This window comes from Nothobranchius furzeri, chromosome 2 (assembly GCF_043380555.1).
Source record: "Nothobranchius furzeri strain GRZ-AD chromosome 2, NfurGRZ-RIMD1, whole genome shotgun sequence".
Lineage (NCBI taxonomy): Eukaryota > Metazoa > Chordata > Actinopteri > Cyprinodontiformes > Nothobranchiidae > Nothobranchius > Nothobranchius furzeri.
In genome coordinates this window covers 53,964,135-53,982,869 of record NC_091742.1, presented here as the reverse complement: position 1 = coordinate 53,982,869, position 18,735 = coordinate 53,964,135, and the positions used below count along the sequence as shown (strand labels likewise).

Genomic DNA, 18,735 nt, shown 5'->3' with positions numbered 1-18,735 from the left:
CATGAATTATGAAATCTTCAACCATGATTTTTTTTAACAATTTTTTGATTCATCTTTAGGTGTGAAAGAAACAAATTTCAACAAATATTTTTTGTAAAAATGTATAATTTACAAATAATTTATTACATGTCCACCTCAGTGAACAGCGTGCAATCTGAACATGAAATATGTTGGCTTGGCTTACCAAAGTCCAAATGGAGGTGCTCAAATGCAATAAAGTCTTCAACAGCTGTGCTTAATAGCAAAAATAAATAAATAACAATTTTGAGTACCTGTCCACTTGAGTGACTATTATGCATGAAAGGGTTAAGGAAAAGTGCAATATGCTGTTGTAACTGTTTGAGGTCTGTAAGGTGTTGTTCCTCAGAAGGGCGAGTGCGTAACAGCACCCTCTGCTGGCTCAAAAGACAAGGACAAAAGCTTACAGCACCTGGTATTCCCAGGCGGTCTCCCATCCAAGTACTAACCAGGCCCGACCCTGCTTAGCTTCCGAGATCAGACGAGATCGGGCGTGTTCAGGGTGGTATGGCCGAAAGCGAAGGCTTGACCTTCCGTCCTCCGTTTTATGGGTGCAGAGACAGTTGTGCCCTTGGCTGCCATTGAATGGAATGCTGCAATTTGAGGCCTTTCCAGTAAACCGCCCTCATCCCCAGTTTGAGCTGTGTCTGGCCGGGCTCCGTGGGCGAAAGCGGAGAGGGGAGCTTGTGTAGTGACACAGTAGAATAGGTTCATGCGCTTTAATCCAAATTTGTTCACATCGCAGACGTCAGAAAGTACAAACGATATTATTTAACATTTGGATGTACAAAAAGTCCACCTTCACCTCAGTTGAGAGAAGTACCTCGTTTTTCCTTTGTCCCTCCTATGAGTGGTGGGCCCATGGAAAGTGGGACCCACGCCCCCCTGTTCGGGCTGCGTCTGGCCGGGCTCTGTGGGTGAAATCCTTGCAAACAGGTGCCGGCCGGCTGGCGCCCGATTTTTCTTAGTTTGTGAGTTCAGCTTTTCTTGTGTTTGGCAGCAATAAATTGCAATGTGTTTCTCCAACAACCTATTTGGGTCTTTGTGGAAAAGACCTATTGGTGCATTTTGATGCCATTCCAGTAAAAGGCCCACATTTCTTTTAGCTGGTAGCGTAGCGGCAAAGACTTGCGACGTGCCATCATGGCCGCAGGCTGCAGAGCCTTGCTCCGGAACGAAATCTTAATGACAATCTTTAGTTAGATCCCTGAATTGCAAGTAAGTCACAGATAGATGAGTTGGATTTTCTCTATTGCAACTTGGGAAGTAAAATGTGAACGTATTGAAGAAGAAACGCTCTTTTAAAACCTGATTGCCCCAGGGAATGGGCTTTTTGACATTTCTGTGTTAACCCTTTGATGCATGAATTATGAAATCTTCAACCATGATTTTTTTAAACAATTTTTTGATTCATCTTTAGGTGTGAATGAAACAAATTTCAACAAATATTTTTTGTAAAAATGTATAATTTACAAATAATTTATTACATGTCCACCTCAGTGAACAGCGTGCAATCTGAACATGAAATATGTTGGCTTGGCTTACCAAAGTCCAAATGGAGGTGCTCAAATGCAATAAAGTCTTCAACAGCTGTGCTTAATAGCAAAAATAAATAAATAACAATTTTGAGTACCTGTCCACTTGAGTGACTATTATGCATGAAAGGGATAAGGAAAAGTGCAATATGCTGTTGTAACTGTTTGAGGTCTGTAAGGTGTTGTTCCTCAGAAGGGCGAGTGCGTAACAGCACCCTCTGCTGGCTCAAAAGACAAGGACAAAAGCTTACAGCACCTGGTATTCCCAGGCGGTCTCCCATCCAAGTACTAACCAGGCCCGACCCTGCTTAGCTTCCGAGATCAGACGAGATCGGGCGTGTTCAGGGTGGTATGGCCGTAAGCGAAGGCTTGTCCTTCCGTCCTCCGTTTTATGGGTGCAGAGACAGTTGTGCCCTTGGCTGCCATTGAATGGAATGCTGCAATTTGAGGCCTTTCCAGTAAACCGCCCTCATCCCCAGTTTGAGCTGTGTCTGGCTGGGCTCCGTGGGCGAAAGCGGAGAGGGGAGCTTGTGTAGTGACACAGTAGAATAGGTTCATGCGCTTTAATCCAAATTTGTTCACATCGCAGATGTCAGAAAGTACAAACGATATTATTTAACATTTGGATGTACAAAAAGGCCACCTTCACCTCAGTTGAGAGAAGTACCTCGTTTTTCCTTTGTCCCTCCTATGAGTGGTGGGCCCATGGAAAGTGGGACCCACGCCCCCCTGTTCGGGCTGCGTCTGGCCGGGCTCTGTGGGTGAAATCCTTGCAAACAGGTGCCGGCCGGCTGGCGCCCGATTTTTCTTAGTTTGTGAGTTCAGCTTTTCTTGTGTTTGGCAGCAATAAATTGCAATGTGTTTCTCCAACAACCTATTTGGGTCTTTGTGGAAAAGACCTATTGGTGCATTTTGATGCCATTCCAGTAAAAGGCCCACATTTCTTTTAGCTGGTAGCGTAGCGGCAAAGACTTGCGACGTGCCATCATGGCCGCAGGCTGCAGAGCCTTGCTCCGGAACGAAATCTTAATGACAATCTTTAGTTAGATCCCTGAATTGCAAGTAAGTCACAGATAGATGAGTTGGATTTTCTCTATTGCAACTTGGGAAGTAAAATGTGAACGTATTGAAGAAGAAACGCTCTTTTAAAACCTGATTGCCCCAGGGAATGGGCTTTTTGACATTTCTGTGTTAACCCTTTGATGCATGAATTATGAAATCTTCAACCATGATTTTTTTTAACAATTTTTTGATTCATCTTTAGGTGTGAATGAAACAAATTTCAACAAATATTTTTTGTAAAAATGTATAATTTACAAATAATTTATTACATGTCCACCTCAGTGAACAGCGTGCAATCTGAACATGAAATATGTTGGCTTGGCTTACCAAAGTCCAAATGGAGGTGCTCAAATGCAATAAAGTCTTCAACAGCTGTGCTTAATAGCAAAAATAAATAAATAACAATTTTGAGTACCTGTCCACTTGAGTGACTATTATGCATGAAAGGGTTAAGGAAAAGTGCAATATGCTGTTGTAACTGTTTGAGGTCTGTAAGGTGTTGTTCCTCAGAAGGGCGAGTGCGTAACAGCACCCTCTGCTGGCTCAAAAGACAAGGACAAAAGCTTACAGCACCTGGTATTCCCAGGCGGTCTCCCATCCAAGTACTAACCAGGCCCGACCCTGCTTAGCTTCCGAAATCAGTTAAGATCGGGCGTGTTCAGGGTGGTATGGCCGTAAGCGAAAGCTTGTCCTTCCGTCCTCCGTTTTATGGGTGCAGAGACAGTTGTGCCCATGGCTGCCATTGAATGGAATGCTGCAATTTGAGGCCTTTCCAGTAAACCTTTGTTCACATCGCAGACGTCAGAAAGTACAAACGATATTATTTAACATTTGGATGTACAAAAAGGCCACCTTCACCTCAGTTGAGAGAAGTACCTCGTTTTTCCTTTGCCCCTCCTATGAGTGGTGGGCCCATGGAAAGTGGGACCCACGCCCCCCTGTTCGGGCTGCGTCTGGCCGGGCTCTGTGGGTGAAATCCTTGCAAACAGGTGCCGGCCGGCTGGCGCCCGATTTTTCTTAGTTTGTGAGTTCAGCTTTTCTTGTGTTTGGCAGCAATAAATTGCAATGTGTTTCTCCAACAACCTATTTGGGTCTTTGTGGAAAAGACCTATTGGTGCATTTTGATGCCATTCCAGTAAAAGGCCCACATTTCTTTTAGCTGGTAGCGTAGCGGCAAAGACTTGCGACGTGCCATCATGGCCGCAGGCTGCAGAGCCTTGCTCCGGAACGAAATCTTAATGACAATCTTTAGTTAGATCCCTGAATTGCAAGTAAGTCACAGATAGATGAGTTGGATTTTCTCTATTGCAACTTGGGAAGTAAAATGTGAACGTATTGAAGAAGAAACGCTCTTTTAAAACCTGATTGCCCCAGGGAATGGGCTTTTTGACATTTCTGTGTTAACCCTTTGATGCATGAATTATGAAATCTTCAACCATGATTTTTTTTTTAACAATTTTTTGATTCATCTTTAGGTGTGAAAGAAACAAATTTCAACAAATATTTTTTGTAAAAATGTATAATTTACAAATAATTTATTACATGTCCACCTCAGTGAACAGCGTGCAATCTGAACATGAAATATGTTGGCTTGGCTTACCAAAGTCCAAATGGAGGTGCTCAAATGCAATAAAGTCTTCAACAGCTGTGCTTAATAGCAAAAATAAATAAATAACAATTTTGAGTACCTGTCCACTTGAGTGACTATTATGCATGAAAGGGTTAAGGAAAAGTGCAATATGCTGTTGTAACTGTTTGAGGTCTGTAAGGTGTTGTTCCTCAGAAGGGCGAGTGCGTAACAGCACCCTCTGCTGGCTCAAAAGACAAGGACAAAAGCTTACAGCACCTGGTATTCCCAGGCGGTCTCCCATCCAAGTACTAACCAGGCCCGACCCTGCTTAGCTTCCGAGATCAGACGAGATCGGGCGTGTTCAGGGTGGTATGGCCGTAAGCGAAGGCTTGTCCTTCCGTCCTCCGTTTTATGGGTGCAGAGACAGTTGTGCCCTTAGCTGCCATTGAATGGAATGCTGCAATTTGAGGCCTTTCCAGTAAACCGCCCTCATCCCCAGTTTGAGCTGTGTCTGGCTGGGCTCCGTGGGCGAAAGCGGAGAGGGGAGCTTGTGTAGTGACACAGTAGAATAGGTTCATGCGCTTTAATCCAAATTTGTTCACATCGCAGATGTCAGAAAGTACAAACGATATTATTTAACATTTGGATGTACAAAAAGGCCACCTTCACCTCAGTTGAGAGAAGTACCTCGTTTTTCCTTTGTCCCTCCTATGAGTGGTGGGCCCATGGAAAGTGGGACCCACACCCCCCTGTTCGGGCTGCGTCTGGCCGGGCTCTGTGGGTGAAATCCTTGCAAACAGGTGCCGGCCGGCTGGCGCCCGATTTTTCTTAGTTTGTGAGTTCAGCTTTTCTTGTGTTTGGCAGCAATAAATTGCAATGTGTTTCTCCAACAACCTATTTGGGTCTTTGTGGAAAAGACCTATTGGTGCATTTTGATGCCATTCCAGTAAAAGGCCCACATTTCTTTTAGCTGGTAGCGTAGCGGCAAAGACTTGCGACGTGCCATCATGGCCGCAGGCTGCAGAGCCTTGCTCCGGAACGAAATCTTAATGACAATCTTTAGTTAGATCCCTGAATTGCAAGTAAGTCACAGATAGATGAGTTGGATTTTCTCTATTGCAACTTGGGAAGTAAAATGTGAACGTATTGAAGAAGAAACGCTCTTTTAAAACCTGATTGCCCCAGGGAATGGGCTTTTTGACATTTCTGTGTTAAACCTTTGATGCATGAATTATGAAATCTTCAACCATGATTTTTTTTAACAATTTTTTGATTCATCTTTAGGTGTGAATGAAACAAATTTCAACAAATATTTTTTGTAAAAATGTATAATTTACAAATAATTTATTACATGTCCACCTCAGTGAACAGCGTGCAATCTGAACATGAAATATGTTGGCTTGGCTTACCAAAGTCCAAATGGAGGTGCTCAAATGCAATAAAGTCTTCAACAGCTGTGCTTAATAGCAAAAATAAATAAATAACAATTTTGAGTACCTGTCCACTTGAGTGACTATTATGCATGAAAGGGTTAAGGAAAAGTGCAATATGCTGTTGTAACTGTTTGAGGTCTGTAAGGTGTTGTTCCTCAGAAGGGCGAGTGCGTAACAGCACCCTCTGCTGGCTCAAAAGACAAGGACAAAAGCTTACAGCACCTGGTATTCCCAGGCGGTCTCCCATCCAAGTACTAACCAGGCCCGACCCTGCTTAGCTTCCGAGATCAGACAAGATCGGGCGTGTTCAGGGTGGTATGGCCGTAAGCGAAAGCTTGTCCTTCCGTCCTCCGTTTTATGGGTGCAGAGACAGTTGTGCCCATGGCTGCCATTGAATGGAATGCTGCAATTTGAGGCCTTTCCAGTAAACCTTTGTTCACATCGCAGACGTCAGAAAGTACAAACGATATTATTTAACATTTGGATGTACAAAAAGGCCACCTTCACCTCAGTTGAGAGAAGTACCTCGTTTTTCCTTTGCCCCTCCTATGAGTGGTGGGCCCATGGAAAGTGGGACCCACGCCCCCCTGTTCGGGCTGCGTCTGGCCGGGCTCTGTGGGTGAAATCCTTGCAAACAGGTGCCGGCCGGCTGGCGCCCGATTTTTCTTAGTTTGTGAGTTCAGCTTTTCTTGTGTTTGGCAGCAATAAATTGCAATGTGTTTCTCCAACAACCTATTTGGGTCTTTGTGGAAAAGACCTATTGGTGCATTTTGATGCCATTCCAGTAAAAGGCCCACATTTCTTTTAGCTGGTAGCGTAGCGGCAAAGACTTGCGACGTGCCATCATGGCCGCAGGCTGCAGAGCCTTGCTCCGGAACGAAATCTTAATGACAATCTTTAGTTAGATCCCTGAATTGCAAGTAAGTCACAGATAGATGAGTTGGATTTTCTCTATTGCAACTTGGGAAGTAAAATGTGAACGTAATGAAGAAGAAATGCTCTTTTAAAACCTGATTGCCCCAGGGAATGGGCTTTTTGACATTTCTGTGTTAACCCTTTGATGCATGAATTATGAAATCTTCAACCATGATTTTTTTAACAATTTTTTGATTCATCTTTAGGTGAGAATGAAACAAATTTCAACAAATATTTTTTGTAAAAATGTATAATTTACAAATAATTTATTACATGTCCACCTCAGTGAACAGCGTGCAATCTGAACATGAAATATGTTGGCTTGGCTTACCAAAGTCCAAATGGAGGTGCTCAAATGCAATAAAGTCTTCAACAGCTGTGCTTAATAGCAAAAATAAATAAATAACAATTTTGAGTACCTGTCCACTTGAGTGACTATTATGCATGAAAGGGTTAAGGAAAAGTGCAATATGCTGTTGTAACTGTTTGAGGTCTGTAAGGTGTTGTTCCTCAGAAGGGCGAGTGCGTAACAGCACCCTCTGCTGGCTCAAAAGACAAGGACAAAAGCTTACAGCACCTGGTATTCCCAGGCGGTCTCCCATCCAAGTACTAACCAGGCCCGACCCTGCTTAGCTTCCGAGATCAGACGAGATCAGGCGTGTTCAGGGTGGTATGGCCGTAAGCGAAGGCTTGTCCTTCCGTCCTCCGTTTTATGGGTGCAGAGACAGTTGTGCCCTTGGCTGCCATTGAATGGAATGCTGCAATTTGAGGCCTTTCCAGTAAACCGCCCTCATCCCCAGTTTGAGCTGTGTCTGGCCGGGCTCCGTGGGCGAAAGCGGAGAGGGGAGCTTGTGTAGTGACACAGTAGAATAGGTTCATGCGCTTTAATCCAAATTTGTTCACATCGCAGACGTCAGAAAGTACAAACGATATTATTTAACATTTGGATGTACAAAAAGGCCACCTTCACCTCAGTTGAGAGAAGTACCTCGTTTTTCCTTTGTCCCTCCTATGAGTGGTGGGCCCATGGAAAGTGGGACCCACGCCCCCCTGTTCGGGCTGCGTCTGGCCGGGCTCTGTGGGTGAAATCCTTGCAAACAGGTGCCGGCCGGCTGGCGCCCGATTTTTCTTAGTTTGTGAGTTCAGCTTTTCTTGTGTTTGGCAGCAATAAATTGCAATGTGTTTCTCCAACAACCTATTTGGGTCTTTGTGGAAAAGACCTATTGGTGCATTTTGATGCCATTCCAGTAAAAGGCCCACATTTCTTTTAGCTGGTAGCGTAGCGGCAAAGACTTGCGACGTGCCATCATGGCCGCAGGCTGCAGAGCCTTGCTCCGGAACGAAATCTTAATGACAATCTTTAGTTAGATCCCTGAATTGCAAGTAAGTCACAGATAGATGAGTTGGATTTTCTCTATTGCAACTTGGGAAGTAAAATGTGAACGTATTGAAGAAGAAACGCTCTTTTAAAACCTGATTGCCCCAGGGAATGGGCTTTTTGACATTTCTGTGTTAACCCTTTGATGCATGAATTATGAAATCTTCAACCATGATTTTTTTTTAACAATTTTTTGATTCATATTTAGGTGTGAATGAAACAAATTTCAACAAATATTTTTTGTAAAAATGTATAATTTACAAATAATTTATTACATGTCCACCTCAGTGAACAGCGTGCAATCTGAACATGAAATATGTTGGCTTGGCTTACCAAAGTCCAAATGGAGGTGCTCAAATGCAATAAAGTCTTCAACAGCTGTGCTTAATAGCAAAAATAAATAAATAACAATTTTGAGTACCTGTCCACTTGAGTGACTATTATGCATGAAAGGGTTAAGGAAAAGTGCAATATGCTGTTGTAACTGTTTGAGGTCTGTAAGGTGTTGTTCCTCAGAAGGGCGAGTGCGTAACAGCACCCTCTGCTGGCTCAAAAGACAAGGACAAAAGCTTACAGCACCTGGTATTCCCAGGCGGTCTCCCATCCAAGTACTAACCAGGCCCGACCCTGCTTAGCTTCCGAGATCAGACGAGATCGGGCGTGTTCAGGGTGGTATGGCCGTAAGCGAAGGCTTGTCCGTCCGTCCTCCGTTTTATGGGTGCAGAGACAGTTGTGCCCTTGGCTGCCATTGAATGGAATGCTGCAATTTGAGGCCTTTCCAGTAAACCGCCCTCATCCCCAGTTTGAGCTGTGTCTGGCCGGGCTCCGTGGGCGAAAGCGGAGAGGGGAGCTTGTGTAGTGACACAGTAGAATAGGTTCATGCGCTTTAATCCAAATTTGTTCACATCGCAGATGTCAGAAAGTACAAACGATATTATTTAACATTTGGATGTACAAAAAGGCCACCTTCACCTCAGTTGAGAGAAGTACCTCGTTTTTCCTTTGTCCCTCCTATGAGTGGTGGGCCCATGGAAAGTGGGACCCACGCCCCCCTGTTCGGGCTGCGTCTGGCCGGGCTCTGTGGGTGAAATCCTTGCAAACAGGTGCCGGCCGACTGGCGCCCGATTTTTCTTAGTTTGTGAGTTCAGCTTTTCTTGTGTTTGGCAGCAATAAATTGCAATGTGTTTCTCCAACAACCTATTTGGGTCTTTGTGGAAAAGACCTATTGGTGCATTTTGATGCCATTCCAGTAAAAGGCCCACATTTCTTTTAGCTGGTAGCATAGCGGCAAAGACTTGCGACGTGCCATCATGGCCGCAGGCTGCAGAGCCTTGCTCCGGAACGAAATCTTAATGACAATCTTTAGTTAGATCCCTGAATTGCAAGTAAGTCACAGATAGATGAGTTGGATTTTCTCTATTGCAACTTGGGAAGTAAAATGTGAACGTATTGAAGAAGAAACGCTCTTTTAAAACCTGATTGCCCCAGGGAATGGGCTTTTTGACATTTCTGTGTTAACCCTTTGATGCATGAATTATGAAATCTTCAACCATGATTTTTTTTAACAATTTTTTGATTCATCTTTAGGTGTGAATGAAACAAATTTCAACAAATATTTTTTGTAAAAATGTATAATTTACAAATAATTTATTACATGTCCACCTCAGTGAACAGCGTGCAATCTGAACATGAAATATGTTGGCTTGGCTTACCAAAGTCCAAATGGAGGTGCTCAAATGCAATAAAGTCTTCAACAGCTGTGCTTAATAGCAAAAATAAATAAATAACAATTTTGAGTACCTGTCCACTTGAGTGACTATTATGCATGAAAGGGTTAAGGAAAAGTGCAATATGCTGTTGTAAATGTTTGAGGTCTGTAAGGTGTTGTTCCTCAGAAGAGCGAGTGCGTAACAGCACCCTCTGCTGGCTCAAAAGACAAGGACAAAAGCTTACAGCACCTGGTATTCCCAGGCGGTCTCCCATCCAAGTACTAACCAGGCCCGACCCTGCTTAGCTTCCGAGATCAGACGAGATCGGGCGTGTTCAGGGTGGTATGGCCGTAAGCGAAGGCTTGTCTTTCCGTCCTCCGTTTTATGGGTGCAGAGACAGTTGTGCCCTTGGCTGCCATTGAATGGAATGCTGCAATTTGAGGCCTTTCCAGTAAACCGCCCTCATCCCCAGTTTGAGCTGTGTCTGGCCGGGCTCCGTGGGCGAAAGCGGAGAGGGGAGCTTGTGTAGTGACACAGTAGAATAGGTTCATGCGCTTTAATCCAAATTTGTTCACATCGCAGACGTCAGAAAGTACAAACGATATTATTTAACATTTGGATGTACAAAAAGGCCACCTTCACCTCAGTTGAGGGAAGTACCTCGTTTTTCCTTTGTCCCTCCTATGAGTGGTGGGCCCATGGAAAGTGGGACCCACGCCCCCCTGTTCGGGCTGCGTCTGGCCGGGCTCTGTGGGTGAAATCCTTGCAAACAGGTGCCGGCCGGCTGGCGCCCGATTTTTCTTAGTTTGTGAGTTCAGCTTTTCTTGTGTTTGGCAGCAATAAATTGCAATGTGTTTCTCCAACAACCTATTTGGGTCTTTGTGGAAAAGACCTATTGGTGCATTTTGATGCAATTCCAGTAAAAGGCCCACATTTCTTTTAGCTGGTAGCGTAGCGGCAAAGACTTGCGACGTGCCATCATGGCCGCAGGCTGCAGAGCCTTGCTCCGGAACGAAATCTTAATGACAATCTTTAGTTAGATCCCTGAATTGCAAGTAAGTCACAGATAGATGAGTTGGATTTTCTCTATTGCAACTTGGGAAGTAAAATGTGAACGTATTGAAGAAGAAACGCTCTTTTAAAACCTGATTGCCCCAGGGAATGGGCTTTTTGACATTTCTGTGTTAACCCTTTGATGCATGAATTATGAAATCTTCAACCATGATTTTTTTTTAACAATTTTTTGATTCATCTTTAGGTGTGAAAGAAACAAATTTCAACAAATATTTTTTGTAAAAATGTATAATTTACAAATAATTTATTACATGTCCACCTCAGTGAACAGCGTGCAATCTGAACATGAAATATGTTGGCTTGGCTTACCAAAGTCCAAATGGAGGTGCTCAAATGCAATAAAGTCTTCAACAGCTGTGCTTAATAGCAAAAATAAATAAATAACAATTTTGAGTACCTGTCCACTTGAGTGACTATTATGCATGAAAGGGTTAAGGAAAAGTGCAATATGCTGTTGTAACTGTTTGAGGTCTGTAAGGTGTTGTTCCTCAGAAGGGCGAGTGCGTAACAGCACCCTCTGCTGGCTCAAAAGACAAGGACAAAAGCTTACAGCACCTGGTATTCCCAGGCGGTCTCCCATCCAAGTACTAACCAGGCCCGACCCTGCTTAGCTTCCGAGATCAGACGAGATCGGGCGTGTTCAGGGTGGTATGGCCGTAAGCGAAGGCTTGACCTTCCGTCCTCCGTTTTATGGGTGCAGAGACAGTTGTGCCCTTGGCTGCCATTGAATGGAATGCTGCAATTTGAGGCCTTTCCAGTAAACCGCCCTCATCCCCAGTTTGAGCTGTGTCTGGCCGGGCTCCGTGGGCGAAAGCGGAGAGGGGAGCTTGTGTAGTGACACAGTAGAATAGGTTCATGCGCTTTAATCCAAATTTGTTCACATCGCAGACGTCAGAAAGTACAAACGATATTATTTAACATTTGGATGTACAAAAAGTCCACCTTCACCTCAGTTGAGAGAAGTACCTCGTTTTTCCTTTGTCCCTCCTATGAGTGGTGGGCCCATGGAAAGTGGGACCCACGCCCCCCTGTTCGGGCTGCGTCTGGCCGGGCTCTGTGGGTGAAATCCTTGCAAACAGGTGCCGGCCGGCTGGCGCCCGATTTTTCTTAGTTTGTGAGTTCAGCTTTTCTTGTGTTTGGCAGCAATAAATTGCAATGTGTTTCTCCAACAACCTATTTGGGTCTTTGTGGAAAAGACCTATTGGTGCATTTTGATGCCATTCCAGTAAAAGGCCCACATTTCTTTTAGCTGGTAGCGTAGCGGCAAAGACTTGCGACGTGCCATCATGGCCGCAGGCTGCAGAGCCTTGCTCCGGAACGAAATCTTAATGACAATCTTTAGTTAGATCCCTGAATTGCAAGTAAGTCACAGATAGATGAGTTGGATTTTCTCTATTGCAACTTGGGAAGTAAAATGTGAACGTATTGAAGAAGAAACGCTCTTTTAAAACCTGATTGCCCCAGGGAATGGGCTTTTTGACATTTCTGTGTTAACCCTTTGATGCATGAATTATGAAATCTTCAACCATGATTTTTTTTTAACAATTTTTTGATTCATCTTTAGGTGTGAATGAAACAAATTTCAACAAATATTTTTTGTAAAAATGTATAATTTACAAATAATTTATTACATGTCCACCTCAGTGAACAGTGTGCAATCTGAACATGAAATATGTTGGCTTGGCTTACCAAAGTCCAAATGGAGGTGCTCAAATGCAATAAAGTCTTCAACAGCTGTGCTTAATAGCAAAAATAAATAAATAACAATTTTGAGTACCTGTCCACTTGAGTGACTATTATGCATGAAAGGGTTAAGGAAAAGTGCAATATGCTGTTGTAACTGTTTGAGGTCTGTAAGGTGTTGTTCCTCAGAAGGGCGAGTGCGTAACAGCACCCTCTGCTGGCTCAAAAGACAAGGACAAAAGCTTACAGCACCTGGTATTCCCAGGCGGTCTCCCATCCAAGTACTAACCAGGCCCGACCCTGCTTAGCTTCCGAGATCAGACGAGATCGGGCGTGTTCAGGGTGGTATGGCCGTAAGCGAAGGCTTGAACTTCCGTCCTCCGTTTTATGGGTGCAGAGACAGTTGTGCCCTTGGCTGCCATTGAATGGAATGCTGCAATTTGAGGCCTTTCCAGTAAACCGCCCTCATCCCCAGTTTGAGCTGTGTCTGGCCGGGCTCCGTGGGCGAAAGCGGAGAGGGGAGCTTGTGTAGTGACACAGTAGAATAGGTTCATGCGCTTTAATCCAAATTTGTTCACATCACAGACGTGAGAAAGTACAAACGATATTATTTAACATTTGGATGTACAAAAAGTCCACCTTCACCTCAGTTGAGAGAAGTACCTCGTTTTTCCTTTGTCCCTCCTATGAGTGGTGGGCCCATGGAAAGTGGGACCCACGCCCCCCTGTTCGGGCTGCGTCTGGCCGGGCTCTGTGGGTGAAATCCTTGCAAACAGGTGCCGGCCGGCTGGCGCCCGATTTTTCTTAGTTTGTGAGTTCAGCTTTTCTTGTGTTTGGCAGCAATAAATTGCAATGTGTTTCTCCAACAACCTATTTGGGTCTTTGTGGAAAAGACCTATTGGTGCATTTTGATGCCATTCCAGTAAAAGGCCCACATTTCTTTTAGCTGGTAGCGTAGCGGCAAAGACTTGCGACGTGCCATCATGGCCGCAGGCTGCAGAGCCTTGCTCCGGAACGAAATCTTAATGACAATCTTTAGTTAGATCCCTGAATTGCAAGTAAGTCACAGATAGATGAGTTGGATTTTCTCTATTGCAACTTGGGAAGTAAAATGTGAACGTATTGAAGAAGAAACCCTCTTTTAAAACCTGATTGCCCCAGGGAATGGGCTTTTTGACATTTCTGTGTTAACCCTTTGATGCATGAATTATGAAATCTTCAACCATGATTTTTTTTAACAATTTTTTGATTCATCTTTAGGTGTGAATGAAACAAATTTCAACAAATATTTTTTGTAAAAATGTATAATTTACAAATAATTTATTACATGTCCACCTCAGTGAACAGCGTGCAATCTGAACATGAAATATGTTGGCTTGGCTTACCAAAGTCCAAATGGAGGTGCTCAAATGCAATAAAGTCTTCAACAGCTGTGCTTAATAGCAAAAATAAATAAATAACAATTTTGAGTACCTGTCCACTTGAGTGACTATTATGCATGAAAGGGTTAAGGAAAAGTGCAATATGCTGTTGTAACTGTTTGAGGTCTGTAAGGTGTTGTTCCTCAGAAGGGCGAGTGCGTAACAGCACCCTCTGCTGGCTCAAAAGACAAGGACAAAAGCTTACAGCACCTGGTATTCCCAGGCGGTCTCCCATCGAAGTACTAACCAGGCCCGACCCTGCTTAGCTTCCGAGATCAGACGAGATCGGGCGTGTTCAGGGTGGTATGGCCGTAAGCGAAGGCTTGTCCTTCCGTCCTCCGTTTTATGGGTGCAGAGACAGTTGTGCCCTTGGCTGCCATTGAATGGAATGCTGCAATTTGAGGCCTTTCCAGTAAACCGCCCTCATCCCCAGTTTGAGCTGTGTCTGGCCGGGCTCCGTGGGCGAAAGCGGAGAGGGGAGCTTGTGTAGTGACACAGTAGAATAGGTTCATGCGCTTTAATCCAAATTTGTTCACATCGCAGACGTCAGAAAGTACAAACGATATTATTTAACATTTGGATGTACAAAAAGGTCACCTTCACCTCAGTTGAGAGAAGTACCTCGTTTTTCCTTTGTCCCTCCTATGAGTGGTGGGCCCATGGAAAGTGGGACCCACGCCCCCCTGTTCGGGCTGCGTCTGGCCGGGCTCTGTGGGTGAAATCCTTGCAAACAGGTGCCGGCCGGCTGGCGCCCGATTTTTCTTAGTTTGTGAGTTCAGCTTTTCTTGTGTTTGGCAGCAATAAATTGCAATGTGTTTCTCCAACAACCTATTTGGGTCTTTGTGGAAAAGACCTATTGGTGCATTTTGATGCCATTCCAGTAAAAGGCCCACATTTCTTTTAGCTGGTAGCGTAGCGGCAAAGACTTGCGACGTGCCATCATGGCCGCAGGCTGCAGAGCCTTGCTCCGGAACTAAATCTTAATGACAATCTTTAGTTAGATCCCTGAATTGCAAGTAAGTCACAGATAGATGAGTTGGATTTTCTCTATTGCAACTTGGGAAGTAAAATGTGAACGTATTGAAGAAGAAACCCTCTTTTAAAACCTGATTGCCCCAGGGAATGGGCTTTTTGACATTTCTGTGTTAACCCTTTGATGCATGAATTATGAAATCTTCAACCATGATTTTTTTTAACAATTTTTTGATTCATCTTTAGGTGTGAATGAAACAAATTTCAACAAATATTTTTTGTAAAAATGTATAATTTACAAATAATTTATTACATGTCCACCTCAGTGAACAGCGTGCAATCTGAACATGAAATATGTTGGCTTGGCTTACCAAAGTCCAAATGGAGGTGCTCAAATGCAATAAAGTCTTCAACAGCTGTGCTTAATAGCAAAAATAAATAAATAACAATTTTGAGTACCTGTCCACTTGAGTGACTATTATGCATGAAAGGGTTAAGGAAAAGTGCAATATGCTGTTGTAACTGTTTGAGGTCTGTAAGGTGTTGTTCCTCAGAAGAGCGAGTGCGTAACAGCACCCTCTGCTGGCTCAAAAGACAAGGACAAAAGCTTACAGCACCTGGTATTCCCAGGCGGTCTCCCATCCAAGTACTAACCAGGCCCGACCCTGCTTAGCTTCCGAGATCAGACGAGATCGGGCGTGTTCAGGGTGGTATGGCCGTAAGCGAAGGCTTGTCTTTCCGTCCTCCGTTTTATGGGTGCAGAGACAGTTGTGCCCTTGGCTGCCATTGAATGGAATGCTGCAATTTGAGGCCTTTCCAGTAAACCGCCCTCATCCCCAGTTTGAGCTGTGTCTGGCCGGGCTCCGTGGGCGAAAGCGGAGAGGGGAGCTTGTGTAGTGACACAGTAGAATAGGTTCATGCGCTTTAATCCAAATTTGTTCACATCGCAGACGTCAGAAAGTACAAACGATATTATTTAACATTTGGATGTACAAAAAGGCCACCTTCACCTCAGTTGAGGGAAGTACCTCGTTTTTCCTTTGTCCCTCCTATGAGTGGTGGGCCCATGGAAAGTGGGACCCACGCCCCCCTGTTCGGGCTGCGTCTGGCCGGGCTCTGTGGGTGAAATCCTTGCAAACAGGTGCCGGCCGGCTGGCGCCCGATTTTTCTTAGTTTGTGAGTTCAGCTTTTCTTGTGTTTGGCAGCAATAAATTGCAATGTGTTTCTCCAACAACCTATTTGGGTCTTTGTGGAAAAGACCTATTGGTGCATTTTGATGCAATTCCAGTAAAAGGCCCACATTTCTTTTAGCTGGTAGCGTAGCGGCAAAGACTTGCGACGTGCCATCATGGCCGCAGGCTGCAGAGCCTTGCTCCGGAACGAAATCTTAATGACAATCTTTAGTTAGATCCCTGAATTGCAAGTAAGTCACAGATAGATGAGTTGGATTTTCTCTATTGCAACTTGGGAAGTAAAATGTGAACGTATTGAAGAAGAAACGCTCTTTTAAAACCTGATTGCCCCAGGGAATGGGCTTTTTGACATTTCTGTGTTAACCCTTTGATGCATGAATTATGAAATCTTCAACCATGATTTTTTTTAACAATTTTTTGATTCATCTTTAGGTGTGAAAGAAACAAATTTCAACAAATATTTTTTGTAAAAATGTATAATTTACAAATAATTTATTACATGTCCACCTCAGTGAACAGCGTGCAATCTGAACATGAAATATGTTGGCTTGGCTTACCAAAGTCCAAATGGAGGTGCTCAAATGCAATAAAGTCTTCAACAGCTGTGCTTAATAGCAAAAATAAATAAATAACAATTTTGAGTACCTGTCCACTTGAGTGACTATTATGCATGAAAGGGTTAAGGAAAAGTGCAATATGCTGTTGTAACTGTTTGAGGTCTGTAAGGTGTTGTTCCTCAGAAGAGCGAGTGCGTAACAGCACCCTCTGCTGGCTCAAAAGACAAGGACAAAAGCTTACAGCACCTGGTATTCCCAGGCGGTCTCCCATCCAAGTACTAACCAGGCCCGACCCTGCTTAGCTTCCGAGATCAGACGAGATCGGGCGTGTTCAGGGTGGTATGGCCGTAAGTGAAGGCTTGTCTTTCCGTCCTCCGTTTTATGGGTGCAGAGACAGTTGTGCCCTTGGCTGCCATTGAATGGAATGCTGCAATTTGAGGCCTTTCCAGTAAACCGCCCTCATCCCCAGTTTGAGCTGTGTCTGGCCGGGCTCCGTGGGCGAAAGCGGAGAGGGGAGCTTGTGTAGTGACACAGTAGAATAGGTTCATGCGCTTTAATCCAAATTTGTTCACATCGCAGACGTCAGAAAGTACAAACGATATTATTTAACATTTGGATGTACAAAAAGGCCACCTTCACCTCAGTTGAGGGAAGTACCTCGTTTTTCCTTTGTCCCTCCTATGAGTGGTGGGCCCATGGAAAGTGGGACCCACGCCCCCCTGTTCGGGCTGCGTCTGGCCGGGCTCTGTGGGTGAAATCCTTGCAAACAGGTGCCGGCCGGCTGGCGCCCGATTTTTCTTAGTTTGTGAGTTCAGCTTTTCTTGTGTTTGGCAGCAATAAATTGCAATGTGTTTCTCCAACAACCTATTTGGGTCTTTGTGGAAAAGACCTATTGGTGCATTTTGATGCAATTCCAGTAAAAGGCCCACATTTCTTTTAGCTGGTAGCGTAGCGGCAAAGACTTGCGACGTGCCATCATGGCCGCAGGCTGCAGAGCCTTGCTCCGGAACGAAATCTTAATGACAATCTTTAGTTAGATCCCTGAATTGCAAGTAAGTCACAGATAGATGAGTTGGATTTTCTCTATTGCAACTTGGGAAGTAAAATGTGAACGTATTGAAGAAGAAACGCTCTTTTAAAACCTGATTGCCCCAGGGAATGGGCTTTTTGACATTTCTGTGTTAACCCTTTGATGCATGAATTATGAAATCTTCAACCATGATTTTTTTTAACAATTTTTTGATTCATCTTTAGGTGTGAAAGAAACAAATTTCAACAAATATTTTTTGTAAAAATGTATAATTTACAAATAATTTATTACATGTCCACCTCAGTGAACAGCGTGCAATCTGAACATGAAATATGTTGGCTTGGCTTACCAAAGTCCAAATGGAGGTGCTCAAATGCAATAAAGTCTTCAACAGCTGTGCTTAATAGCAAAAATAAATAAATAACAATTTTGAGTACCTGTCCACTTGAGTGACTATTATGCATGAAAGGGTTAAGGAAAAGTGCAATATGCTGTTGTAACTGTTTGAGGTCTGTAAGGTGTTGTTCCTCAGAAGGGCGAGTGCGTAACAGCACCCTCTGCTGGCTCAAAAGACAAGGACAAAAGCTTACAGCACCTGGTATTCCCAGGCGGTCTCCCATCCAAGTACTAACCAGGCCCGACCCTGCTTAGCTTCCGAGATCAGACGAGATCGGGCGTGTTCAGGGTGGTATGGCCGTAAGCGAAGGCTTGACCTTCCGTCCTCCATTTTATGGGTGCAGAGACAGTTGTGCCCTTGGCTGCCATTGAATGGAATGCTGCAATTTGAGGCCTTTCCAGTAAACCGCCCTCATCCCCAGTTTGAGCTGTGTCTGGCCGGGCTCCGTGGGCGAAAGCGGAGAGGGGAGCTTGTGTAGTGACACAGTAGAATAGGTTCATGCGCTTTAATCCAAATTTGTTCACATCGCAGACGTCAGAAAGTACAAACGATATTATTTAACATTTGGATGTACAAAAAGGCCACCTTCACCTCAGTTGAGGGAAGTACCTCGTTTTTCCTTTGTCCCTCCTATGAGTGGTGGGCCCATGGAAAGTGGGACCCACGCCCCCCTGTTCGGGCTGCGTCTGGCCGGGCTCTGTGGGTGAAATCCTTGCAAACAGGTGCCGGCCGGCTGGCGCCCGATTTTTCTTAGTTTGTGAGTTCAGCTTTTCTTGTGTTTGGCAGCA

At 44.3% G+C, this 18,735-nt stretch overlaps 14 non-coding genes across 14 annotated transcripts; all 14 read right to left on the bottom strand.

Annotated features, from left to right (window-relative positions):
• Positions 1 to 418: 418 nt before the first annotated feature.
• Positions 419 to 537, bottom strand: LOC139068185 (5S ribosomal RNA). The gene has a single exon (XR_011519784.1). It is a non-coding gene; the product is annotated as a 5S ribosomal RNA (ribosomal RNA).
• A 1,260-nt stretch (positions 538 to 1,797) lies between these two features.
• LOC139067580 (5S ribosomal RNA) lies at positions 1,798 to 1,916 on the bottom strand. Its single transcript, XR_011519680.1, has one exon. It is a non-coding gene; the product is annotated as a 5S ribosomal RNA (ribosomal RNA).
• Positions 1,917 to 3,176: 1,260 nt separating this feature from the next.
• On the bottom strand, positions 3,177 to 3,295 carry LOC139068317 (5S ribosomal RNA). The gene has a single exon (XR_011519916.1). It is a non-coding gene; the product is annotated as a 5S ribosomal RNA (ribosomal RNA).
• A 1,154-nt stretch (positions 3,296 to 4,449) lies between these two features.
• LOC139067569 (5S ribosomal RNA) lies at positions 4,450 to 4,568 on the bottom strand. Its single transcript, XR_011519679.1, has one exon. It is a non-coding gene; the product is annotated as a 5S ribosomal RNA (ribosomal RNA).
• A 1,260-nt stretch (positions 4,569 to 5,828) lies between these two features.
• Positions 5,829 to 5,947, bottom strand: LOC139068220 (5S ribosomal RNA). Its single transcript, XR_011519819.1, has one exon. It is a non-coding gene; the product is annotated as a 5S ribosomal RNA (ribosomal RNA).
• Positions 5,948 to 7,098: 1,151 nt separating this feature from the next.
• LOC139068145 (5S ribosomal RNA) lies at positions 7,099 to 7,217 on the bottom strand. The gene has a single exon (XR_011519744.1). It is a non-coding gene; the product is annotated as a 5S ribosomal RNA (ribosomal RNA).
• Positions 7,218 to 8,478: 1,261 nt separating this feature from the next.
• On the bottom strand, positions 8,479 to 8,597 carry LOC139067561 (5S ribosomal RNA). Its single transcript, XR_011519678.1, has one exon. It is a non-coding gene; the product is annotated as a 5S ribosomal RNA (ribosomal RNA).
• A 1,260-nt stretch (positions 8,598 to 9,857) lies between these two features.
• LOC139067551 (5S ribosomal RNA) lies at positions 9,858 to 9,976 on the bottom strand. Its single transcript, XR_011519677.1, has one exon. It is a non-coding gene; the product is annotated as a 5S ribosomal RNA (ribosomal RNA).
• Positions 9,977 to 11,237: 1,261 nt separating this feature from the next.
• Positions 11,238 to 11,356, bottom strand: LOC139067539 (5S ribosomal RNA). The gene has a single exon (XR_011519675.1). It is a non-coding gene; the product is annotated as a 5S ribosomal RNA (ribosomal RNA).
• Positions 11,357 to 12,617: 1,261 nt separating this feature from the next.
• LOC139067528 (5S ribosomal RNA) lies at positions 12,618 to 12,736 on the bottom strand. Its single transcript, XR_011519674.1, has one exon. It is a non-coding gene; the product is annotated as a 5S ribosomal RNA (ribosomal RNA).
• A 1,260-nt stretch (positions 12,737 to 13,996) lies between these two features.
• Positions 13,997 to 14,115, bottom strand: LOC139068004 (5S ribosomal RNA). The gene has a single exon (XR_011519722.1). It is a non-coding gene; the product is annotated as a 5S ribosomal RNA (ribosomal RNA).
• A 1,260-nt stretch (positions 14,116 to 15,375) lies between these two features.
• On the bottom strand, positions 15,376 to 15,494 carry LOC139067517 (5S ribosomal RNA). Its single transcript, XR_011519673.1, has one exon. It is a non-coding gene; the product is annotated as a 5S ribosomal RNA (ribosomal RNA).
• A 1,260-nt stretch (positions 15,495 to 16,754) lies between these two features.
• On the bottom strand, positions 16,755 to 16,873 carry LOC139068181 (5S ribosomal RNA). Its single transcript, XR_011519780.1, has one exon. It is a non-coding gene; the product is annotated as a 5S ribosomal RNA (ribosomal RNA).
• A 1,260-nt stretch (positions 16,874 to 18,133) lies between these two features.
• LOC139067506 (5S ribosomal RNA) lies at positions 18,134 to 18,252 on the bottom strand. Its single transcript, XR_011519672.1, has one exon. It is a non-coding gene; the product is annotated as a 5S ribosomal RNA (ribosomal RNA).
• Between the last annotated feature and the right edge of the window lie 483 nt (positions 18,253 to 18,735).